The following is a 25,567-nucleotide window of genomic DNA, read 5'->3' as shown; positions in this document are numbered from 1 at the left end:
GCCAGATATATTTATTTGTTCCGTTCTGTCTTGTGTGGTTGCAAGGTTCAGTTTGGGTACAGTTCAATTCAGCATCATGTACAAACTGAACAAAGTTAAGCAGTCAGGTGAGAATACAACCGTCCCGATTGCTAGCTAGGCTGCATTAGGTATTGGTCTAACAAGCCATTTGCTTATGTTGATTACTGTCCTGTGTCTAGTTTTCTCAGAGTAAGCGATGTCAGGAGGACTTGACTGATGGAGGGTGTCCTTTTACAGACTTGGGATGGCAACTAATACAATGATGATGCATGCTTTACAGTTATATGTCACAGGAAAGTCCACATAGTACATCAGCATCTAGACCATATGTACAGTTTTTGTACGATGTAGTTTTCTGTCTATTTTTAAGTACTTTCTGCACATGATCTTTTACTTCTCTTATCACACTTAATGTAGACTAATCGGTGACACACCAATGTCCTTTTTCTTGTCAGCACACATGATTTACACCCATATATTCAATAAAAGGACTTTGGTTTCATTTCTCATTTTTCTTCATGCCCATATGTCTTCCGGGATCATTGGCGAGTTCATTGAGGTAATCTCAAATGCCCTTCCCATTTCAACATCTGTGAACTCTGTCAAATATTCTGGCATGTCAGGCACCATGAATAAGCTTTCAAAGCTTTCATCCTGAATTCCGTGGGCACCGGCATTAACAAACGTTGAGCTACTGCTTTGGTTTTGACTGGCGATTGGCACACTGTCGTGTGTTGTTGCCTCAACAACACATGGATGAACTATGCCATAGCTCTTGCAAATGTGCTGGCCATAATAGTCAACATTGAACAATCTCACCGTTCCATTTCCATCATTTTCCTTCTGTTGCACTGTCTTAGTTGCAGGACACCCTTGTTCTTTACTATAGGCACATCTGTAGTAGCTCCTGGTTAACCATATCGGCATTAGACCTTTTTTTTGGATATATTGAAAATAGGATCATTTTTGTTATTTACAGTTACATACTATTAGATATGTGTGGAGCATTTTTGAGCTGCACGATGCAAAAATCTATCTATCCACATATATATTTTTTGAACGAAAATGGCAAGAGCTCTGCCTTTTTTTCCAATTAAGAGAGAAAGGAGAGTTCAAAGAGCACAATAGTAAAAAAATCCTATATAGAACATAGTAAATGCATACATTAATGCAACTGTTTTTTTTTCCACATACCTAGAATGCTTTGCTTTGGAGATCCACTTCTGCCCATACTTTCTCCATTGATATCCATCAAAGTGTGGTGCTTGTGTCACAACTGAACTTATGTGTTTTGCATTCTTCCTACCATCACCAAGAGAAGCAATCAAAATTTTAAGCCCTAGCGGATGATAAATAAGGATACGCTTCTATTACCACTTACCTTCTCTTGTTTCCACGGCCCTTGTTCTCCTCCAATAATATGTGATTCTCCACGTTATTCTCACCTCCTTTTCTTTTATATTTGGTAAGAATGGCCTGTTTCTCGCTGCTATCACCAAGTTCCAGGGAAGAGATAATCTTACTGAGCAGCTGAATACTTCTTCAAAGAGTTGCTGTACGAGCTTTGCTTGCCCACTGTGGGAATCAAGTATTGGTAGTACAAGGTCATGTAGGTTCATCATGAGAGCCCTTTGGTGTTTAACTTCATTGATCACCTCTTTGTAGCCACCAAGATTGGAAGATTCAAGGATGTTCATCATGTGATGGTTTCTCAATGTATGTATACATATAAGTAGCTAATAGTTGGAAGGCGTGCTAGATGATTGCAGCTTTGGGCATCTATTTATACAAGCAAATGGTAGCACACAGTCTGAGAGCATGGTGGAGAGAATCAGTTATTGTTCAAATTTTCTCACTGCAAAAAGGACTGGGGTGCGTAGTGTCTCTATCCAACAGCATGCCTGCAGAACAAAAATCCCCGAGCAGGAGTCTAGCACTCGGTCCCTGAGCCAGAGGTCAAGACCAAGGAAGTCAGAATCGGGCGATCCTACGAAAACAGCTCTGATTAGTTTTTTTTTAATGTAGGGGGGGGGGGGGGATTACTCCCCACCTGTGTATATATTGATGTAGCCCAAAACGGTTCATTTTATGTTTTACAAACGTTGAGGAGGAAAAAGCAACAACGGTTACACGTCCCAGCACTAGGGCGAAAAGCGGCGGAACCACGAATACTAGCGGAATGCAAGGACTATCACAACACCGCACAAGAGCTCTTCGACGATGCATCCAGGGAGGCGAATGACGCCAAAACGTAATCATCGTCAGCCAAGCAGGCGCCTAGCAAGGCTTTCGCCAGAGCCTTATGCCTTGAACAGGCCGAACCAGGAGAAGCAGCAGCAAGAGGTTCTTTAGTGACACCTTCAAGAAGGAAAGAAAAACTTCGTTGCTGGCCCAGACTGGTCTGAGATGAGCTTTCGCCCAGAACCTTTGACAGTGCTCCCGTTGACCCGCCCGTGATGGAGGGAGGCGCACACCGACAAGTGTCCACACCTGGACAGGGGGGGGGGGGGTTGCTGGCTTTCACCATACCGCACGGAGCCGTTTTCGGACTCGCCCGCGATGCTGGGAGGCACGCACCGGCAAGCGTCCACACCTGGACGGAGGGAAGAGGCCGGCCGCCGCCATACCACACGGAGCCGTTCTTGGACTCGCTCGTGCAGGTGGTAGGTGTGCACCGACAAGAGTCCACACCTATATAAAAGGGGGAGTGCCGGCCTCCGCCACACTACCCGGAGCCGTTCCCGGACTCGCACATGATGGTGGGTGGCACGCACCAGCATGTGTCCACGCCTGGACGAACGGGGGTGCCGGCTGCCGCCATACCGCGTGGAGCTGTTTCCGGACTCGCTCGCGATGGTGGGACGTGCGCACTGGCAAATGTCCACGCCTTGATGGAGGGAGGGGGGCTGGCCACAGCAACAACACGCGGAGCCGTTCTTTGACAAGCCCGCGCAGGTGCAAGGCGTGCACAGGCAAGCATCCGCGCCTAGACAAAAAAAGGGGGTGTCAGCTGCCGCCACACCACGCAGAGCCTTCCCCGGACTTGCCTGTGATGGTGGGAGGCGCGCACCGGCAAGCGTCCACACCTGGATGGAGGGAGGAGGCCGGCCGCCGCCATACCACACGGAGCCATTCTCGGACTCGCCCACGATGGTTGGAGGCGCGCACAGGCAAGTGTTGGAGCCTGGACGAAGGGGTGGGGTGCCGGCCGCCACCATACCACGCAGAGTCGTTCCCGGACTCGCGCCACAATGGTGGGAGGCGCGCGTCGACGGGCATCCGGAGTGGAGGAAGGGTCGCCAGCTGCCGCCACACACAGGGATGGTGAATCGAGGCCTGAGGAGCCCACGTTGACGACGCCGCGCACGGCCGATGAGGGGCGCAGGCCACCGCCACACGAGGACGGCATGTTCGGCCCGAAGAGACGACGACGAAGACGTCGTGCACGGCCGACCTGAGTGAAGAAGCGCAGCACCGGTCAGAACCACACCTGCAGTCATTGGATCCGACCACCAAGCCACCGGATCAAGCCATCCCCGAGCACCAAATGCCCAAACAGTTGACCTCGGACCTGCGCGGATCCGGTAAGACCACCCACAGTGTATCAAATATCGATGCTGAAACAAGGAGAGAGAATGTTGAAACAAAGAGAGAGAAGAATTCAGCATCGATGCAACACATTGCAGGGGGCGGTGCTAGAGCCAGAAAACTCAGGCATCGAGGCATGTAGAAGCATCGGTGCTGAAATGAATAAAAAACTATTTCCCGAGCTGTTTCAGCATCGCTCACGTTGTGGGCAGTCTAAGGGCTCTAATTGGGGAGCACATGCCCGCACCAACTCGGCACCGGAGAGGAAGGGCGCACTAGCCAGTGTCTATGTCGGAACCGAGGGTGGGAGGGTGAGGGAGTGTTGGCGATCGCCGCCGCATCGAGCGGATCGAGTGGCAGAGAGGCTAGATTCGACCTGGGAGGCACTACTACTACAGGAAACTTCTTTAGGGGCTGCTGGGGGTGCCCGTATGGAATATCACAACTACAGATTGACCAATCACAAAGCGGTTCGTAAAGCCCATCACTAACGCTTTTCGGTCTTGGTAGTAAGCTATCAGTGGTGATGACATTCTCATCACAGGCGGTTTGCAACTGGCAAAAATTTATTTCAATCCTGGGAAGCACCCCCACTAGCTCTAGCTTCATGGTACCGAGAAGCTGCTCTAGCTACAACTCCACACTATTTTTTATGGTACACAGTGCTGGGATTCGAAACTGAGACCTTTGTCCTTTGCTTCTCTAACCACTCCATCCCTAAGTCACCTGTGTCTATATAGCATATCTATTCCCCTAGTATTCACTGTTCAGGATTTAAAATGAATATTTAGAACCCTAAACGGCTTCAGATGAAAAAGTCATAAACTACAAATTTGTTGTTCTAATTGAGATTTATAACTTTGATTTTGGTTGTTTCGTCATCCGAGGTCGTTTAACAAATTTAAATTTTAAAACATCAAAACTTCAGCCAGACTTTTGGGACCTCAAATGATTTCAAATGAAAAACTCATCAGCTACAAAGTTGTTGTTCTCATCGAGATCTACAACTTTGGTTTTGGTCGTTTTTCCATCCGAGATTGTTTGGAAATTTTGTTTTTTTTTAATTTTAAAACTTCAGATACAAATTTGAGACTATAAATGACTTCTAATGAAATAGTTGTCAACTACGAAGTTGTATATCTCATCGAGATCTACAACTTTGGTTTTGGTTGTTTTCCATCTACGGTCGTTTGTACAATTCGAAAAAATTAAATTTCAAAATTTGAGCGCTTCAAACAGAATTTTGGGACCGTACATGGTTTCAAATGAAAAAGTCATCGACTACAAAGTTGTCGATTGCGTCGAGATCTACAACTTTGATATAAAGTTTATTTTCATTTGACTTTATTTTAAAAAAATATGAATTTATGTATATGACAACATGGTTATTACCGCCGTATCATACAACAAGCAGGCGGTGAAAATATCTTCACCGTACCGCTAGTTCATATGGCGAGGCGACAGTGATGAGGAGCACATGATCACCACCGGCTGGTGGTGCAAACCGGTTGTGATTATGGACTATCACAGTCGGTTGGTAAGACAAAGCGGCGGTGATAGTTATTGACCCGGATGTTCTTACGAATCGGCGGTAATACTCTCATCACCAACTGTTCATATTACGAACCATTGATGATAGCTATCATCATCGTTTTTAATGATACCGGTGGTGATAGATGCGTTGGTGACTGGTTAATCTGTAGTAGTGTAAGGGCCAACTCCCCCTTGAAGAGGCCTAATAGAATTTAGTATAGTAGCTTGAGATCAGTTGAAGGCTGTGGCGAAAAGTAAGAGGCCGAGGCGCTCTGAAGATTTGTCAGAGGCCATGGTAAAAAGTTAGAGGCCGAGGCGCTATGAAGAAATGTCAGTGGCCGTGGTGCAAAATCAGAGGTCGGGGTACTATGAAGATCAGTCGAAGGCCATGGCAAAAAGTCAGAGGCCGAGGCGCTATGAAGATTTGTCAGAGGCTGTGATGAAAAGTCAGAGGCCAAGGCGCTTTGAAGAAAAGTTAGAGGTCATGGTGTAAAATCAGAGGTCGGGGCACTATGGAGATTAGTCGAAGGACATGGCGAATAGTCAGAGGCCGAGGCTCTATGACGATAAGTCGGAGACCGCGATGAAAAGTCAAGGTTGAAGCGCTATGAAGATAAGTGAGAGACCGCAATGAAAAGTTAGAGGCCAGAGCGCTGTGAAGATAAGTCAAAGCTCGCGATGAAAAGTCGAAGGCCAAGGCGCTCTGAAGATAAGTCAGAGGCCAGAGCTCCATGATGATAAGTCAGAGGCTGAGGCGCTACAAAGATAAGTCAGAGGCCACGATGAAAAGTCATAGGCCGAGGCGCTACGAAGATAAGTCAAAGGCTACGATGAAAAGTCGGAGGCCGAGGAGCTATGAAGATAAGTAAGAGCCCATGATGAAAAGATGGAGGCCAAGGCGATTTGAACATCAGTCAGGGGCCGCAATGAAAAGATGGAGGCCAAGGCATTATGAAGACCGGTCAGAGGCCATGGTGAAAAGTCGGTGGTCGTGGCACTATGAAGATCAATCGGAGGCTATGGTGCGATGAATAATGGGCTGAAGGCTCGTGCTCGACAATGGCCCATCAACAAAGGCGGTAGCAAGAGAAAAAGACTCTAATGCCCCAGAGGTGTGAGCACAGTATACAGGATTATACCGGAATATGCCTTAGTTGCCCTAGGGGCTTTTCTTGTACTCGACAAATGATGTAACCATACCCTATAAAAGGGGGAAATCAGTCACCCCATGAGAGGATGGCGTGTCATTTGAAACCCTAATTATTGCCTCGGTAATTGCGTGAACTTTCATTTTTGTACCCGTGCCTCTCCTAGTCGAAGGCCTTTGCCCCAGAGCGGATCCTTCGACCCCCCAGTGTCGAGCTACAACGAACTCGCCCCTCTCTCACTCTCACTCTTTGTCGGAATCAACATTTCCCAACAGAGCCGGTTAAAATGAATTTTCAGGGGCGATTTGCCCAACCGCTACAATGCCACCGATTGTAAAGATGGTGCATCTGTAGCAACGGGCTTTTAACTGCCCCTGAAAATGCATTTCTAGGGGCGGTTCCGTTAGGAAATCCACCCCTAAAAATGGTATTTTCAGGGGCGGCTACTGCAACGCAACCGTCCTTGAAAATATATTTTTAAGGACGGCTGTGCCAATGCAACCACCTCTGAAAATGTATTTTTAGGGGCGGTAAACTGAACACTGCCTCTAAAATCCGTTTCAAACTTTTGAATTTGAAATTTCCCGCCATATTTGAAATCGTGTTTCCCACCAAATTTTAGACTAGATTGCAAATGATTCAAATTAGCGTAAAAAATACACAGTAGTGAAGTAGTTAACTGATACACACATGATCAACAAAGTATTTGTACCACAATTTCAAATACATTATAAATTACAAGTTAACATTAATTGTGCTGTTGGCCAAAGAATGAAAAGAATGGATGCAGGCATTTAGCGCGAAGAGACTCAAACTTGGGATGTGTTGCATACTTTGAGTCATGACCATAGAATAAGGCCCTCAGACTAAGAACCTCCTGCATCATGAACTTGCAAAAATCATCTTGAACTCCTTGGCATCGAAGTCCTTATGTTTCTAAAAGCGAACCTTACGTTTCTTGGATCTTCATGAAATTCTTTGTACTTGGCATCGAAGTCCTTCCACTATTGTGCGTCGGATGGGTAACATAGCACTCCGATGTGTTTCTTGCGTTTATCCAAAGCCCACCATCGCATGAGCTCTGTGTCCCTTTGGTTTGAGGACAAACGCCTCAAGCGGTCAATCGGTGATAGGTACCACATAATCAATGCAGGAATTCTCCTTTGGTTAGTATCATCTACTGCTAAGGTGTTGTTTTCCACTACAACGTTCTAAGAAGCGTCATTTTACTTTTCATCCTTCTTTCTCTTTTTCCCAGTGTTATTTGAACACCCCACGATAAAAGGATACAGTGGTTTGGACACGCATGTAGTCGTTCCACACCCATCGTCAGTGGAATGATAAGCTTCTTTGCTTGATATGTGTTGGTGGGCACCGAGTTTAGTTTAGGAAGCAGAACAGCCAACAGAGTCAATAGGTCGTTGAAGCTCCTATCGAACCAGCTATACTTAGCCTTCAAGATCAGTATGTCTAGCCCAAAACGTAGCAATGACCATCTTTTCTCACAACCCTTTTCCTCCTAGTACAAACGTTCTTTCCTTGCCTTATGTACCGTCTCCAAGTTATTTAGCCCTTTCAATAGCAATTCTTGTTCTACATAGCGCAACATGTCGTCTAGGAAGTCTTCTTCTTCCTCTTCTTCGTTGTCTTCAACATCATCCTCCCCACCACAACCTTCTCCACCACCACTGCCTTCGCCACCACCACCGCCTACAAACGTCATCTCCTATACCATCATGCATCATGACAAGGTGGGTATCCACATCTTCCCTTACTTCTAGTGCATCTGTAGATTCCTAGTTGCCTACTTCTGTACGTCTCTTACCATGATGATCCCAAATCTCGTAGTTCTCTATGAAACCCCTTCTTACTAAGTATGATCTTATCGTATTTGGATCCCGACATACTATACGGTTCCGACAGTCACAACAGGGACAATATATATTCTTTATCTGCTTAATCAAAGCGTGTCTTTTAGCAGCTTTAATAAAACCATTCACATATTGTATGTAGGAAGCTTCATGTCCTCGTTTCGTGTACATTCATGACTTGTCCATTTGTGCCCTTCGAAAAGAAAAGGTATATTTGTATCAAGGTATTATTCACGTAGAAATGTTGAATCAATTGATGTCTATTTTTTGATACAAATATTATATTATTCTATACCTAAAGCTTAAAAAATGATAAAGTAAATATAGAAATTAACTAGAGTTCATGTGAGGCAAGTAAGTTGGGTAAAAACGAGTCTAAATTGCTAGAAAAAATAAAAAATCTAACATCATGCATGTCTCTCTCTAGATCTGTAAGTGAAGTACATATAAAGTTTGAAAAGAGTTTAGGGATGCCACTATCTCACCTCTCAAACCCAACTCCTTCAAAGGTTCATAGGGCAAAACCTCCCCCCTTTATTTTTGCTATTTCTCGCCCTCCAAGTGAGCTGAACAATGGTGCTCAGCAGAATGTCCCAAGGAGGAAGAAGGGGTATTTAAGGGGCATTTTTAGGGGCGGTTGACTAAAGAGAACCGTCTCTGTTCATAAATTTGTAGGGGCGATTCTCTTAAGGAACCGTATTTGAACATAGGTCTCCTTTAGGAGCAGTTTTGTAAAGAGGACCGCCCCTGGAAATGGATCTTCAGAGGCGGTTCTCTTAACACAACCGCCCCTAGAAATAGACCTATTTGTAGAGGCGGTTCTCTTAAGGGAACCGCCCCTGAAAATGGATCTATAGAGGCGGTCACAGAGCTACAATGCCCCACAGCGTGGTTAGAGGCGGCATGCTAGTTGAACCGCCTCTGATAGAAAGGTGTGGTGTCGTTGAAAATCATTTCTGTACTAGTGAGGCCGGATCCGTCCCGTCGGCAGCGCGAACCCACCTTTGACAGAGAAGAGGGAGGGGCAGAGAAACCGGTGCTTGGAAAGGGAGGAGACTGCGGATGGTGCCCGGTTTTTGGGGCTCGCCACTGGCCGCCGCCAACGGCTGCAGCGGCCGGAGAGGTGGCAGGAAGGAGGGGGCGGTAGTGGCGCCGGCGAGCCCTCCGAGCCGCCCATTGGGGAGCTCTGGAGGGGACGTCCCGAAAGACTATCCCCTGTATGACGGGATCCTCTGATTAGTTCAAAGCTGGATCCTAGGAATGCTCACCTCCTTCCTCCGGGATAACTGGGTCATCTTCGCCTAGAAGCTAGCCGTCCGACCATTCAAAAGGTGAAATTTAGCTTTTAGCTAAAAAGCTTATATGAGCAATTCATCTAAAATTGAAAAAGCATTAACTAGGACCATGCAATACTCATTCACATACAACACGTAGAGCTTTACATCGCCTCTAAATCACTAACACACTGCTCAACATTGATTTCGTAATAAGGATTAAAGGCCTTATGTTAATTACAGGAATGGATCGAGTCCTTTGTTTTGATATCCTAATGATAGTCTAACATATAGTTTACATTCACGTCCTTGTCAGTTTGATAACACCCAACCCAATACCAATAGAGTAACCGAGTAAGTACAACCCAAAGCATCATCACGATGTGACTTTAGCTTGTCGTTAGATGCATCTCCTCGCGGAATCCACCCACTACAGATCGCTAAATCTGGCAATCTATACGGAGTGAGCAAAAGCAGTTTAATTTCTCTCGACGCACCCGACCCAAGCAAAAGCAATGGAGGCAGATTCGATGCCAATGACGATGGCCATCGTTGCCGCGTTTCTTGTATCGCTCCCGGTGCTGTATCGTCTCCTCTTCGCCAGCGCCAGCGACAGAAAGGCCCTCTCTCCCGGCTCCTTTGGCCTACCCGTCGTCGGACATACGCTTAGCCTGCTTCGCGCCCTTCGCGCCAACACCGCCGAGGACTGGCTCCGCCGCCCTCGTCGGGCCCTCCGCCAACAAGTTCGTCTTCACCAGCCCCGCGCTGACCACCATGAACAGCGAGGCCTTCAGCCACATGGTCGGCCGGCGGACGGTCCGCGACGTGGTCGGCGGTGAGCACGCCCGCGTCAGGGCCATGATGGTGCAGTTCCTCAGGCTGGACGCCGTCAAGAGGCACGTCGCCGGCATGGACGCCGAGGTCCGGCGCCACCTCGACGCGCACTGGCGCGGCCGGGGCAGCGTGGCGGTGATGCCGTCGATGAAGACGCTCACCTTCGACGTCATGAGCACCGTCCTTTTCGGGCTGGTGGGGAAGGACGCCGCCGCCGTCCGGCGGGAGCTGTCGGCGGAGTTCCAGCAGCTGGTGCAGGGCATCTGGGCGGTCCCGCTCAACCTGCCCTTTACCAGGTTCAGCCGGTGCCTGGCTGCGAGCCGTCGCGGGGGTCATCGACGAGAGGAGGGCCAAGCTGGAGCGCGGGGAGAGCTCGCCGGCCGACGACATCATCACCCACATGCTCTCCAAGGGCCTCCCCGACAAGGAAACGAAAAACGTCATGTTCCTCATGGTCGCCGAACACAACACGACGGCAGCCCTCATCACCTTCCTCCTCCGGCATCTCGACACCAAAAAAGACGCCTACTCCAAAGTTCTCCAAGAGCAAGAGGAGATCGCGCGGTGCAAGGCGTCCGGGGAGGCTCTGTCGTGGGACGACCTCTGCCGGATGAGATACACCTGGGCGGCGGCGATGGAGACGCTGCGGATGGTGCCGCCGGCGTTCAGCATGCTGAGGAAGGCGCTCCAGGACGTCGAGTACGGCGGCTACGTCATCCCCAAAGGGTGGCAGGTGATGTACGCCACCAACATGACGCACTGGAGCCCGGCCATCTTCCCGGACCCCGGCCGATTCGACCCGGAGCAGTTCGAGGACCCGTCGGCCATACCGCCCTACGGCTTCGTGCCGTTCGGCGGCGGCGCCCGCATCTGCCCCGGGAACGAGTTCGCCAAGGTGGAGACGCTGGTAGCCGTGCACCACATCGTGACGCGCTTCAGGTGGAAGCTCGCCGCCGGCTGCGACGGCAGCTTCTCCAGGTCGCCCATGCCGTACCCGTCTCAGGGCCTCCTCATCGACATCGAGCCTATCCATCAAGGAAACACCTCCCGGTGAAATTCATTTCAATTCAATGCAAATAAACCGTCCACGCACAAAGTCGCAGACAGCTTGACAAAATTACGGCTTCTGATTTAGCGCATGAATCGCATGATGAGAAATGATATATCGCAATCAGAGATTCAGAGGGGGTAATTCTGTTGTATACATTCATGTACAGATCACATCTGCTATTTTTCTCGAAGATCGCCATTTGCAATATAAAAAAGGGGATGAAGGACATGTCTGCAAGTTGATGGCAGTAGTATAGAGCAAGTAGGATGGTGGCCACTTCGAGCGTGTGCTGACAAAGTGACAATAATGCTGACATAAAAATACGGAATAACTAGCGTACGTCCAGTCCCAGGCCCGCGTCCAGACGAGGCAGCTCCGCCGCACACTGTCCCGTTCCCCGGGTAACGCCCGTGTAATAGGGGAGCTCGCCCGCTCGCCGTGCCCACAGGGCGTCTCAACCTCGTCACCCCCGCGTCACCTCCGTAGCCAGGTCTGCATCTCCGTCGCGCAGGGAGATGCCACAAGCTTTTGCTCCATGACCTCAGCGGGGCCAGCGGAGGCAGCATGTCGTACGGGGAACGCGTGCGCTAGCGCGGATGCCTATACATCCTCCGGTGGAGCGCTGCCGCCAGCTTAATTACAGCCGACGCTGCCATGGCTCCCGCACGAGCTCTCTCTTCTGTGCTAAACAACCCTACATTGAGATCTACTTTTACAACACTCAGATGAAACAATTGCGACATACTTTTGAAACAGATGAACATTTGGAACATAAACTTGGAAAATAGTCATTGTAATATATGCATCATCCAAATAGAACACTTACAATATGTCTAAACACATAAAACATATGGAACATGTCGTTGCAATATATGTGTGAAACATATACCAACATCCAGATCAAAATGCTTGCCATACTTCTAGAAGAGATGAAATATTTTAAACAAACGCTTGCAACATGCCTCTGAAACTCTCGCAACATATGCAACATGTGCAAACATCCCTGCTACTTTTGCAACATCCATAAGAAACAACTGCAATATACCTTTGAAACGATTTAAACACCTGAACCATACATTTGCAAAATAGGGGAGGGGAAGCCTGAGCTAGTAGATTCCAGCTGTCGGGTCAGAGCCGACGGCGAGCTGCGGTGCACGAGCACCACTAGCACCCAGCACTAGCAGCACGTGCAAGCACCACCACCAGCCAGCGCCACCAGCACCGACCTTGGCTTAGCCTGGCGGGCTGCGCGTGCTTTGAGAGGGAGTAGGCGGCGCAGCGCACGACCAAAGTGAGGAGCGAGGTGCGGGTGGAGCACGCGACGGGCAGGGGAGAGGAGTGAGGAGCGAGCGGCGTAGGGTCAGGGTGCGATGGGTGAAGGCCGAGAAGTGAGCGAGCGGTGTCTGGAATAAGAATAAGAGACGGAGGGAGTCAAAGTTGTGGTGCACGTCACACCACACGTCCGTCCGAAGGGAGTCGTTGGCGTCGGACATCCTGTTTGTAGCATTATCGATAAAAATATGACGAAGTGATGGGAATCACTTCAGTTACTGTAGTTCATGTCCATACTGAGCATGCCCATGAGTTCTTAGTCTATTGGCTACTGCTCGGCTGCGCAAATATTCACCATAGCTTCCTTCTTATTGGTACCATAACACGGTGTTTGGGTTGGCAAATCACCTAATCTACAATGAAATGATATGTTGCGAACACATAGTTGAGATGTGCCCATGTGGCTCGGTTGATGATGAGTGATTGTCAAGGTGAGTTTGATTTTGATAGAGTTTGAGACTAACCATGACGTGAGTTTGTGTTGTACAACATATCTCTTGGATTGTGGTGAACAGGTGTGGAGCACAGAGGTGGTGGTTGAAAGCGAAGGTGAAGGTGAAGGTTAAGCAGGTTCGTGCCGACGAACTAGGAGCCATGAAGGACGGACAACAATGCTTGGATTGAGGGACCGGAGAAGCCGGAGGACCAAACCTGACACCTAGGGTCATCGACAAATGCAAGTGTATATGGAGGAGTAGATCGTGTTGAACAAGTTAGGATGACGGTCTACCAAATCAAGCGGAGGCGCTAGAGGACTGATCGGTCTGGGCGACACGCGTCGAGATCACTTAGTTTTAGCCCGAAGGTCAGACTTCATACAAAACTCAAATCGAGCAGTTTTGTTGCAAAACTCGTGCTTGACAAATCGTGCAGAGGTGTGCTAAAAAAATCGTGCGGAGGTCAATTTTTCCTCAATCCCTAACAGAAGCTCCTCGAGGGTGAGGGCCATCCCCAACGGGAGCTGTTACAATTCGGCCGCTCGGACAGAAGCCAACCGCTGGTAATTTTTGGCTGCGCATGGTTGCGTCCGGCTCACCCGCGTCGTTCTCATGGCCCAGGCCTTCCACTCCATTTGCGGCGCACCCCTCGTAGCTACGAAAGCAAGCCTAGGGCCCATCCCATGTCGCTCTCATGGCCCACTCCTTCCACTGCTCCATTCGCGGCCCACCCTCGTCCATGGACGAGCGCAGAGTATATCACGTGAACGCATAGAGAGGAGGAAAAAAATATTAGAAGAGAAATATTTAAAAAGTATCAACAAAAATAATATGTGGGAGAGGTTGAAAATTAGACTAAAAAATGAAGACAACCATTCCTCACCATTACACCATGTGGATGTTTTGTTTTTGAACATCCATGTGGATGTTTTGTCTTACTTAAATGTTTACACTATTATAAATCTATCAAACTATTTAAATTTAAGACAAAAGTATTCCACCCTCACAAGAATAATGGTTTAGATAAAAATATACAGCTCATTTGGGATCGGCCTTAAGGGCATGCTAGGCTTTCCTTCTAAGGGCTTCATTCATCCATGGTGCAGCAGGCGCCAGCAGTGCAATGCGCAGGGGGCCCTTCCTAATTACTTTTTTCAGCCCAGTTATCTCCTCTTCGGCTCCGGCGAGGCGGCGACGGCGGTCGGCGGCGGTGGCTTCTTCGCTGATCAGTGATCACCCTGCGGGGACCGGGGACACGGGGGAGCAGCTGCAGTTCCGCCAAACGCCTAAGGTCACCTCTCCCTCCATCCCTCTCTTGTCCTTCTCTGGGGAGCAAAAATTCTAGTAGGTTTGGATGGATTTCACTTTGGGGTTTCCTGCCAAACCGCGGGCAGTTCAGAGTCTTCGGAAATCGAATCAATCGGTCTTTGTTTCACGTGTGAATCTTTCATCGCCTAATTTATTTCCGTGGTCGACAAATTAATGTAGATGATTTTATTTGTTCCGTTCTGTGGTTGCAAGGTTCAGTCTCGGTACAGTTCAATTCAACAGCATGTACAAACTGGACAAAATTAAGCAGTCAGGTGAGAATACAACCGTCCCGATTGCTAGCCAGGCTGCATTAGGTATTGCCTAACAAGCAGGTTTTTTTAATGTTGATTACTATGTGTCTATGTCCTATGTCTCTAGCTTTCTCTATCAATGTTAGCAGAGTAAGCGATGTCGGGAGGACTTTACCGATGGTAAGACTTTGCAGGGTGTCCTTTTACAGACTTGGAATGAGAAGTAATGTAATCATGATGCATGCTTTACAGTTATATATGTAGCAGGAAAGTCTATAGATTGTGCATCAGCATTCTAGAATCTAGACCATATATATGTACAGTTTTTGTACGATGTAGTTTTCTGTCTATTTTTAAGTACTTTCTGCACATGATCTTTTACTTCTCTTATCACACTTAATGTAGACTAATCGGTGACACACCAATGTCCTTTTTCTTGTCAGCACACATGATTTACACCCATATATTCAATAAAAGGACTTTGGTTTCATTTCTCACTTTTCTTCATGCCCATATGTCTTCCGGGATCATTGGCGAGTTCATTGAGGTAATCTCAAATGCCCTTCCCATTTCAACATCTGTGAACTCTGTCAAATATTCTGGCATGTCAGGCACCATGAATAGGCTTTCAAAGCTTTCATCCTGAATTCCGTGGGCACCGGCATTAACAAACGTTGAGCTACTGCTTTGGTTTTGACTGGCGATTGGCACACTGTCGTGTGTTGTTGCCTCAACAACACATGGATGAACTATGCCATCGCTCTTGCAAATGTGCTGGTCATAGTAGTCAACATTGAACAATCTCACCGTTCCATTTCCATCATTTTCCTTCTGTTGCACTGTCTTAGTTGCAGGACACCCTTGTTCTTTACTATAGGCACATCTGTAGTAGCTCCTGGTTAACCATATCGGCATTAGACCTTTTTTTGGATATATTGAAAATAGGATCATTTTTGTTATTTACAGTTACATACTATTAGATATGTGTGGAGCATTTTTGAGCTGCACGATGCAAAAATCTATCTATCCACATATATATTTTTTGAACGAAAATGGCAAGAGCTCTGCCTTTTTTTCAATTAAGAGAGAAAGGAGAGTTCAAAGAGCACAATAGTAAAATATCCAATATAGAACATAGTAAATGCATACATTAATGCAAATGTTTTTTTTCCCACATACCTAGAATGCTTTGCTTTGGAGATCCACTTCTGTCCATACTTCCTCCATTGATATCCATCAAAGTGTGGTGCTTGTGTCACAACTGAACTTATGTGTTTTGCATTCTTCCTACCATCACCAAGAGAAGCAATCAAAATTTTAAGCCCTAGCGGATGATAAATAAGGATATGCTTCTATTACCACTTACCTTCTCTTGTTTCCACGGCCCTTGTTCTCCTCCAATAATATGTGATTCTCCACGTTATTCTCACCTCCTTTTCTTTTATATTTGGTAAGAATGGCCTGTTTCTCGCTGTTATCACCAAGTTCCAGAGAAGAGATAATCTTACTTGAGCCAACTGAATACTTCTTCAAAGAGTCGCTGTACGAGCTTTGCTTGCCCACTGTGGGGATCAAGTATTGGTAGTACAAGGTCATGTAGGTTCATCATGAGAGCCCTTTGGTGTTCAACTTCATTGATGACCTCTTTGCAGCCACCAAGATTGGAAGATTCAAGGATGTTCATCATGTGATGGTTTCTCAATATATGTATACATATAAGTAGCTAATAGTTGGATTGTTGGAATTGAGGGTGCAAGATAATTGCAGTTTTGGGCATCTATTTATAATAGCAAATGGCAGCACACAGTCTGAGAGCATGGTGTAGGGAATCAGTTATTGTTCAAATTTTCTCACTAGAAAAAGGACTAGGGAGCGTACTGTCTCTATCCAACAGCATGCCAGAACAAGGACTAGGGAGCGTACTGTCTCTATCCAACACCCTGCCAGAACAAAACATGGCAATATTCAAGATCGTGTTTTTTACATAAATTGGTAAGAGGTTTTGATGGCTTATAAGACTTGTGAGACATATTTGTCATCATTAGGGATGAAAGCGGTTGGTATATACGTACCCCGTACCGTCCAGCATCATTTTCTACTTTTGATCCGATTGAATTCGTATTTCTGGACAAATCCAAAATTGGTAAGAAATATGATATGCCAAATTTGAAAATGGGACCGAAACGGTTTAGGTGTTAGTTTTTTTACTTTTCTGTTTTTTATTCGGGGTATTATACTGTTTTTGGCCCACTAGAAGTCCAACTCAACTATGGCAAGGCGCAACCTTAGAAAAATTGTATATTTTTCATACGATCTTGGATGAAGATGATTTTTGTATAAAAGTTGTAGCTCTCGACGAGATATACAACTTTCTAGTTTCAAGTTTTTTCATTTGAAGTCATTAAGATGGTCAAAAATTTAAACAAAGTTCCAGCAGTATATTAATCGTATACAAGCATTTGTTGCCTTAGAAAAATCATTTCTTTCTTATATGGTGTCAAATAGAGATACTTTTTATATGAAAGTTGTAGAACTTGTTAATTGTTATGCACCTAGTCATACACTTGTTTATTGTTATGCACTTGGTCCTACGGGTCAGTATAATTTCGCTCGAGTTAGTTTGTTTTTGAAATTGTTGATATTCCGTAAGTTCGTGCTCATTTTTGTGCCCAGCTTACCGCTTTCTTTTTCCTTTTCGTATTCAAATGTAGAAGTAGAAAATGGTTGAGGGGTTTTCTGACTGATTTCGTCCGTTTTCGTCCCTTGCCATCATGCATTGCCTTACTTCACTGTGTGATGGTTCTTAGGGGACACGTGTAATGAAGTAGTGTTTTATTTATATGATTGGATGATGATTAGATGCCACATTAGTTGGTATATATTAGTTTTATTACTTAGATGTAGTTTATTAGATTAGATTGCATGCATAAAAGAGATCAAATGATGTCTTTATATTCATATAAACATAATACAGTAGAGTCTGTGCATGAAAATACATTTGTATGTGAATTGCTGAGTGCTGACTCTATAAATTGTTTGATTTGTGAACAAACGTTTCTGTTAGGTCGCTGGTTCAGGTTGAAAAGGGATCGCTAGTTTGCAGGTATGTTTTATTGATATGGACAGGGAGTTGTGGCCAGTGAAGAGGACTTGACAAAATTATGCATGATGCATGTCGATCATGTACCTATATCACTCACATGACAGAGACATTCAGAAATGATGTACATACATATATGGCCAATAATTCTAGTTGTTATAAAGAGCAATATTGTCATTAATCCGCTGGTCCCGAAGATAGGAACATATATGGTTTGGCTCTAATGGCATGTCTCAGAAATTATACCTAGTACTAGTATATACATATAGTTTGGTGGTTTTTGGTATTTGGATAGGTCTGCGTGCTAAATTGAATTAGTTATTTCGAAGTTTATATAGCAGACATGTATGCTATTCTGAAGTGTTGAAGTTTAAGTGCTAAGTAGGTTATGGCACCATTTATGATCAGTTTGATTAAACTTTTGTGTAGATCAATTGCTATATGAAAGTCAGTTTATATCAATCCTTCATATCTGCATGAGAAAAGTACTAACTACGGTTGATATGGATGGTAGTCTATTTGATTAAGCTAAGTAATTGTCAAACCATGAAAACTCCATGTGTGGTTACGAATCCTAGATATTTTCTTTTCTCCGACCGGCAGGAGAGCTGGTCTATTACATATATACTAGAGGTTGCAGTCAAGACAATGCAGTATACTTTCGCACTAGCTACCAGAATGGGCCATTGAGATTCTGAAACAATGATGAGCAGAAAAAGTCCACACACAAAACAACGACATATAGACCAAAGCGAAAATATTTTGTCATATGAATCATGTTTTGCGCGCGGATAGCACTACTTAGATCAACTGTAGCCTTGAATTGGGTTTCGCTGGACCACCATCATTTTCAACAGAGAAGCAAACAAAAAAGTGATATGTGGTGAACATGTAGGATTCCTGAGTACCAAATGAATGTCATACGTTTGAGCCAAACTAAATTGTGACAGAACATAAGAGATGTCTAGTCACCAGATCTTTACCTATATGAGAAATAGCATCAAACCCTGTCTGCTCGTCTTCATGCAACCTGGCTGTGCCTGCTTCTAACTTTGAGGTCCAAATATTCAAACATGAACCTAAAATCTTCTATCTAGGATGTGGACCACGAGTCCCCACCTTGATATGTGTACAATCATGCAAGAGAGGCCTTATATTGCCAACCTATCCTCTGCCCCCTACCATATGCATGGCCAATGGACAATGGTTTCTGATGAATCAGCATACTTGGCACATCTGATATACTAGGCACCAAGATTCCAAGAATGTGCTAGTAGTGAGACCACACGGCTCAGCGTATTGACAGCTTGTGGTGCAAAGTTTTGCACTTTGTGGCGAGCCGCAAGCACTTGGAAGATGTGTGAGTGATGGTGACAAAAAGCGGAATAAAATTCATGCATGTGTTTCCAAAGGCACTACCAGCCAAGGTTACAAAAGACAGCTAGATGCTCTCTAGGCGATGGCCCTCCACCTAGAGCCTAGGCGTGCCTAGGCGTTAGCATATACACATATATGTTTAATTTGAAAAATAAAAAGAAATAAGAAATAAGTGGACCTTATTGAAGAGAAAGGCCCATCAAACAGACCAAAGCCTAAGTCTGAAGTACTCCCACTCCACTAACACCTTATCCCTAGGTCTTCCTTCACGGCCTGATTGGTCTCCTGCATCAGCCGTCGCCACCGGTTCATCTCCCTCCCTTGCATCTCCCCCTCTCTCTCTAGTCGCGCCCGCCACTGCCCGCACACGCACACACCCGCCGCCGCCCACACGTGCCCATGCCCGCCGTCCAACTTCACCCGACGCTCCTCCTCCCCCACCACTGTTGACCTCCACCCGATGTCCCTTCCTCCCCCACCGCCGCCCAACGTCTACGTCGCGCCTGCACGCGTCCCTGCATTAGGTGGAGCTGCGTGCATACCGCTGCCGACGGGCTTGCGCCGCCGCCTAGGGTACCGCCTACCCCCCCCCCTAGGAAAGGCGAAACCCCTCCGCCCAGTGCAGCGCCTAGAGAGCAAAAAAAAAATGTTCCTTGAGAGCATTTGATTTTCGTTGTCGTAGGTCCCACTCCCATTCCTCTTCTCTGGGTTGTTCAAGCTCAGTTTTTTCCTATCCCTAGATCATTTCTAGGGAGTTGTGTTGCTAGATCCTCTGGGCCTTGGGATTAGCCTGTATTGTGTGCTTTGAACTCTCTTTTTCTATCTTAATTAAAGGTAGAGCAAATGCCATTTTCGTTCAAAAATAATTGTTGATGATGTTCCCATTTCTGTAGTAGTGTGGTATAGAAAAATGTGTAATCATAGACACATGAATCATATAAAAATGTGTGAGCATAGCTCTTCATGAAGAGCTATCTATCATTCTCTCTCCTTCTTATTAAATAAAATAATATATGAGATAGCTCTTTAACACTGTTAGAGCTGCCCTTAGCGTTTTTGCCTACTAGTTTTTATGCCCGTGCATTGCAATGGGATACAAAATTGTAAAACATGATTTGCTCTTGAACTTGGCTAGCCTAGGTTCGTATTTGTGTCTACCAAGATGTTTCTTAATTTTACTTCAAAATTTAGGCAAAATCCTTGTTGATGGGCAATCATCTAGGGATGCATTTATAATATTGTACATACGCACAGAAGAGTAATGTCACCCTAACAAGATTTATTGATTCATAAACCTTTTAGAACCAATCATCTCTTTGAAGTACTATAAGTTTGCTTCCATAGTCCATAGATCACCCATTGAGAACAAAACAGTCGATTACTCGATTAACACAACCATCAAGGAAATCCATCCATACAAGCTAGGAACACAAACAAAAATGAATTCAATCCGGCCATGTACACCAGCAACGCCTTGAGCCACCTCGACCCTGGCACCCTGCTGCTATGATGCTCGGGTGCCATGACATCCCACCGTGCAGGAAGACAGTTAGAGCAAACCACAGCTCACCATGGGCGATGAAGATAGTAAGGAGTTGGGATGAGCTGGGTACTTGCCGGAGAAGGGAGCAACAACCACCAGCACATCCATACCCCCTCTTGCAGTACCCAATTGGGATCTCCCGCAACTCCAGAAGAGTCCTGTTGGTGCGACAGTGCGGCTGAAGGTAGCGTGGTGCTAGGGAGGTGGTGACGCGCGGCTTTGGGGTGCGCCGCTCTAGAGCATTGAGGCACAGCTCAGCTTATTGGCCGACAAGGGGCAGACATAGAAGCGCGACACCGTGCACCGACCGCTTTGACAATAGTGGTGTCAGGGCATGCATGTGGCGGAAACGACAGGAGCGGTGACTAAGGGTGAAGGGCCCACCTATTGGCACGCAAAAAAATTGCCAGTAGGGAGAGGTATTAGTGCAGGGCGATGGTGAAACCGGCTGCACGATAACATCTCGGTCTTTTTAGTTGTAGAGATAGAGATAGACTGGGTAGATAAGTCAAGCATATGGAACTCCATGTGCCAAGTCGCGTTGGGATTCCAATCAGCTTGGAATGTTATATTTGTAACACCATATATCAGGTTGGGCAATTGGTTTTAACCGAGATTTCGGTTCGGTTTCTTCTGTTCCCATAAACTTCGGTTTCTAGCAACCAAAAGCCGACCGGTTGCTGGTAGAATCAAGAACCGACAAATTCAGTTTTGGTGTTTTCGGGTTTGGTTTTCGGTTCCACTGAACAAATTTGATAGGACATAGAACTACATGAGTCGCGTTGCCTTGCTGCCTTGCTCACATGCCGATCGAGCGCAGAGGAGCCACGTTATGCTGCCCCCTAACCCCGCCCGCACCCTGCGCCGCGAGCCTCGCTGGCCGCCACGCCCTCGTGACTGAGGCATCTTGCCACCGCACGCCGCGTAGGCCACCACTCAGGAGCCTCGCCGCCCCCTATTGCACGCCGCAATGGCCAGCGCTGGGGCACTGACGTAGACCCGCACTGTCCCATGCCCTGCCCTCCCTAGCCCTCACCACTGAAGAGTTGCCTGCCAGTGGCGGCATGCGCCTGCTGCCGCCGAGGAATGGAGGAAGGAGATAGGGTTGGGCACTTGCCACTTGGGCTTGGGGTGAGTGGAGAGTGGATAGTGGAGTGCTTGGGCTAAGGAGTGGCCGAGTGGAGCTATTGGGCCTTCAGGGGTATTGGCTCCTAGTGCTGGTCTGTTGCGAACGCTCGAGAAATTTACATTTTTACCATACGACACTTATAAATTTATTAGATGAGAGAAGTTTTAACATCTATTTTATCACTTTTGCACATGTGGCACGCCACATCTGCCTGACATGTTGGCGCCCAGTCAGCATGGGCACGCGAAATGTCCTTGCTGCCCTGCCTGGCTCCCCTCTCTCCCTCTTCGACAGCCGGGTCCCGCAGCTCCTGTCACTGCCAAGTGGGCCCCACTCATCAGCTTTGTCGCCCACCTCCTGCAAACTCACACATCTCCCTGATCTCCTCCGTTGGTCACAATGCTGCACACGACCCCTGCTCCATGGCCTTCACCGGTGCTGGAGAAGCTAGCCTCGCGCATGACGTGGCTGACACTAGGGTCGTCAAGGATGGAGATGATGAGTTGCTTGAGCTCAATCTTGACGGCGAGCTCTGCCCAGGCGCAGGCGAGCTCAGCTAGCGACGGTGCTGGTGGCCCTGGCCACAGGTGAGGTCGGCCCCGGTGCCACGGCAGGCCCTAGCTGCGGGTGAGCTCAGAACCGGCGGTGCGGCAGGCCCTGGCCGTGGCCGAGCTTGGCCCTAGCGGCGTGGGCGAGCTTGGTCCCGGCGGTGCGGGCGCCCTGGCCACGGGCGAGCTCATCCACCTCCACGCCCTGCTGGTACCGCTTGTGGTCGTCATCCCTGCAGTGCTTCCACGACGCCACCACCATGAACCAGCGGTGCCCCAAGCTCCTTTGCCGTGGCGGTGCCCATCTGGGAGAGGCGGGTGCGTGCCTTTTCCCATCGACGGGAGCTTACCGCGGCTGGCTACCCAGTGCTGCCGTACTCGCACGTGGCCACTGCCTGCGGAGCTCGCTGCACTCACCATAGCCACCCAGCCCCACCCAGCTCGCACGCGGCCTCCCGCCTAGAGATGGGAGCCCGTAGCCCGTCCGCGTCGCCGCTCAAGCCAGCTGCCGCCCACGTGCAGCCTTGACCCCTCCCGCGCTCGCGTCGTCACCCAGCTCCGCCGCCCATGGACCTAAAGCTCGCCCACGGACGGGGCCACCTGCGCCGCCTTCGAAGCCAAGCTCGCCTGCGGCTAGGTCCACCTACGCCACCGAGCTCACCCGCAGCAGGGCCGCGCCCACCCTTGCTGGCAGGTGGAGCTTCTTTGCTCCCATCCAGGTGCTGGAGGTGGAAGACGAAGCTGACGAGTGGGGCACACCAGGCAGTGAGAGGGAGCTGCAGGACCTAGCTGTCAGAGAGACGGAGAGAGAGGAGCAGGTCAGGGGCAGCAAAGACATTTCGTATGCCCATGTGTCAGGTACCTTAGAACGGGGTACCCCAAGCAAACATCGAAAGGGTCGCTAAAGTCCCATCTAAAAATAAAATAAAATAAAAACTAGAAGGTAAGTCGTGGGTCCCTCACCCGCCTCGACCGAGCCCACTGGGTCCTCCACCTCCTCGCCTCGAGCCTCGAGCAGGAGGTCTCAGCATCCTCACACAAGCTCCGCTTCGTGCGAGGCTCCCCGGGGAAGGCCTCGGCAGGAAACGCCGTCTCCGCCTCGCCCGAGGCTCTCCACAGAAGGCCTCGGCAGGAGCCTGATCTCCGTCTTGCGCGAGGCCTCATTCTCCGTGTCGCTCGAGGCCGGCTCATCCGCAGCCCGGCACCCCCCGCCTCAGTCAACCTCCCGACAGCACGTCATGTCTCATTAATACTCCAACCACTCCCGCAATCTCAGTCGGACGGTGGCTCAACGCCACAGAATGGCCGACGCGACCCGAGGTCGCATCAGCGCCATACCAGCCGGGACAGGGCACGGTGGGGATTACCGGCCACTGTGTCCTGACACTGTGTCCACGATCCGCGCCATACCGGCTAGGACAAGGTACGATGGGGATTACCGGCCACTGTGTCCTAACGCTGTACCCACGATCAGCCGCCCGCTCAAGACCTCGGCACTGTACACCAGGGCCTCGGTGATCTTGGGGTTCGTGCCTGCCAAGACCTCCCCACCGCAGTGCAAGCCTCGGCACCAACTAAAGTCCTGGTCTCGCGCACAGCCCGTCCCATTAGTGCCCTACTGGTCGGGATAGGGCACGGCGGGGATTACCGGCCACTGTGTCCTAACACTGTGTTCACGATCCGCGCCATACCGGCTGGGATAGGGTACGATGGGGATTACCGGCCACTGTGTCCAAACGCTGTACCCCCGATCAGCCGCCCGCTCAAGGCCTCGGCACTGTACACCAGGGCCTCGGCGATCTTGGGGTTCGTGTTGGCCGAGACCTCCCCATCGCGGTACAAGCCTCGGCACCAACTAAGTCCCGGTTTCGCGCACAGTCCGTCCACAGTGGCTTGCACGTTCGCCGACGCGTCCACTCCGAGGCATTCCCGGGGCTCCCACGACGCACAGGATCTGATGGGACGACCACGCCGCCCCAGTACTCCAAGGACGGACCGCTCCTACGACCACGCCGCCACAGGAACAGGCCACAGGGCTCGGACGTGCCACCCCTATTGGCATGACGCCGCATAGTAATACATGTACGGTCCTTGTCCTCCCTTCAGCTATAAAAGGAGAGGACTTGGGCCACTTAGAGGATGGGGGAACACACTCGCACATATTCCAGCCGCTTGAGAGCAACGTCTCAAACGGCCCACACGACACCCTGCTGAGACCTAGGACTAGCTCCTTCTCTCCCTTAGCTCGTAACCCCCTACTACGAGCACTTCGGTGCAAGGAATACAAGTTCGATCTCTCAGACTGGACGTAGGGCACCGATTGCCCGAACTAGTATAAATCTTGTGTCTCTTTGCATCACCATCCGGAATCGGGAGCACGCAGAACAAATTCACTAGTCGGCTGAGGACCCCCCAGTCCGAAACACCGACAGTTGGCACGCCAGGTAGGGGCGGCTGCATGTCGGTTTCGTCATCCCAGCAGGTTCCGGATGGCAGACCCCGTACGACCATTGCGTCTTAGCACCGTGGTTTGGTTCGGGAGCCTAGAGTTCATGTCTCTAGGGCATGAGCACGACATGGTGCTCCTCACTCCTCGAGCCCCACCAACCGATGATGAAGTTACGCCCCGGCAGCCCAGGCGCGGGCGGCGTCCGGGCGGCCGCTCTCGCCGCGCTCGCCAAGCACGGCACGAACAAGGCCACCCCAACGCTACGTGAATCCGGGGTGACACGCCACCCCCACCGATATCCTATGACCAGCTGTTGGCACATGGTCCCTGGCTGGGGACCTGCCTAGCCTGAGCTTGGACAAAGGAAACTTGCCTGTGGCATGCGGCGATGCCCGGTCGTCAAGCTCCGCTCCACCACTCCCTGAAGAGCCGACCCCGGTGGGGCAGAATCTAGAGACGGCACCGTCCCCATACCCCTTTGGGTTGAGAGATGCCGCCGCCTCTTACGCCTACGCTTACTCTGCCGCTCACGAGCACCCCTCAGAACACCGCCAGCGCTTCGCTCTCGACCTGAGCACCCACTCCGACTCCTCGGACGAGGACGAGGCATGGCCTGGGGTAGATTTTTCCGGACTCCACAACCTTGGGGCTTTGCGCCTGTTCTTGGCTGCAAGCGACTACTGCTTCGGCTACTCTGACTCCGACGACGAAGGCACCTACGACCCCACTCGCGAATGTTTTCATGTCAGGCTCGGGATGCCGAGAATGGG

At 48.9% G+C, this 25,567-nt stretch overlaps 3 pseudogenes; 1 reads left to right on the top strand and 2 right to left on the bottom strand.

The window, feature by feature from the left end:
• Window positions 1-537: 537 nt before the first annotated feature.
• LOC136481271 (probable WRKY transcription factor 63) lies at window positions 538-1,718 on the bottom strand (annotated as a pseudogene).
• Window positions 1,719-9,950: 8,232 nt separating this feature from the next.
• LOC136482530 (beta-amyrin 16-beta-monooxygenase-like) lies at window positions 9,951-11,323 on the top strand (annotated as a pseudogene).
• Window positions 11,324-15,155: 3,832 nt separating this feature from the next.
• On the bottom strand, window positions 15,156-16,338 carry LOC136481270 (probable WRKY transcription factor 63; annotated as a pseudogene).
• Window positions 16,339-25,567: the final 9,229 nt, after the last annotated feature.

Source organism: Miscanthus floridulus, chromosome 9 (assembly GCF_019320115.1).
Source record: "Miscanthus floridulus cultivar M001 chromosome 9, ASM1932011v1, whole genome shotgun sequence".
NCBI classification, from domain to species: Eukaryota; Viridiplantae; Streptophyta; class Magnoliopsida; order Poales; family Poaceae; genus Miscanthus; species Miscanthus floridulus.
Note: the sequence above shows the minus strand (reverse complement) of the source record. Positions and strands in the feature narration are given on the sequence as shown.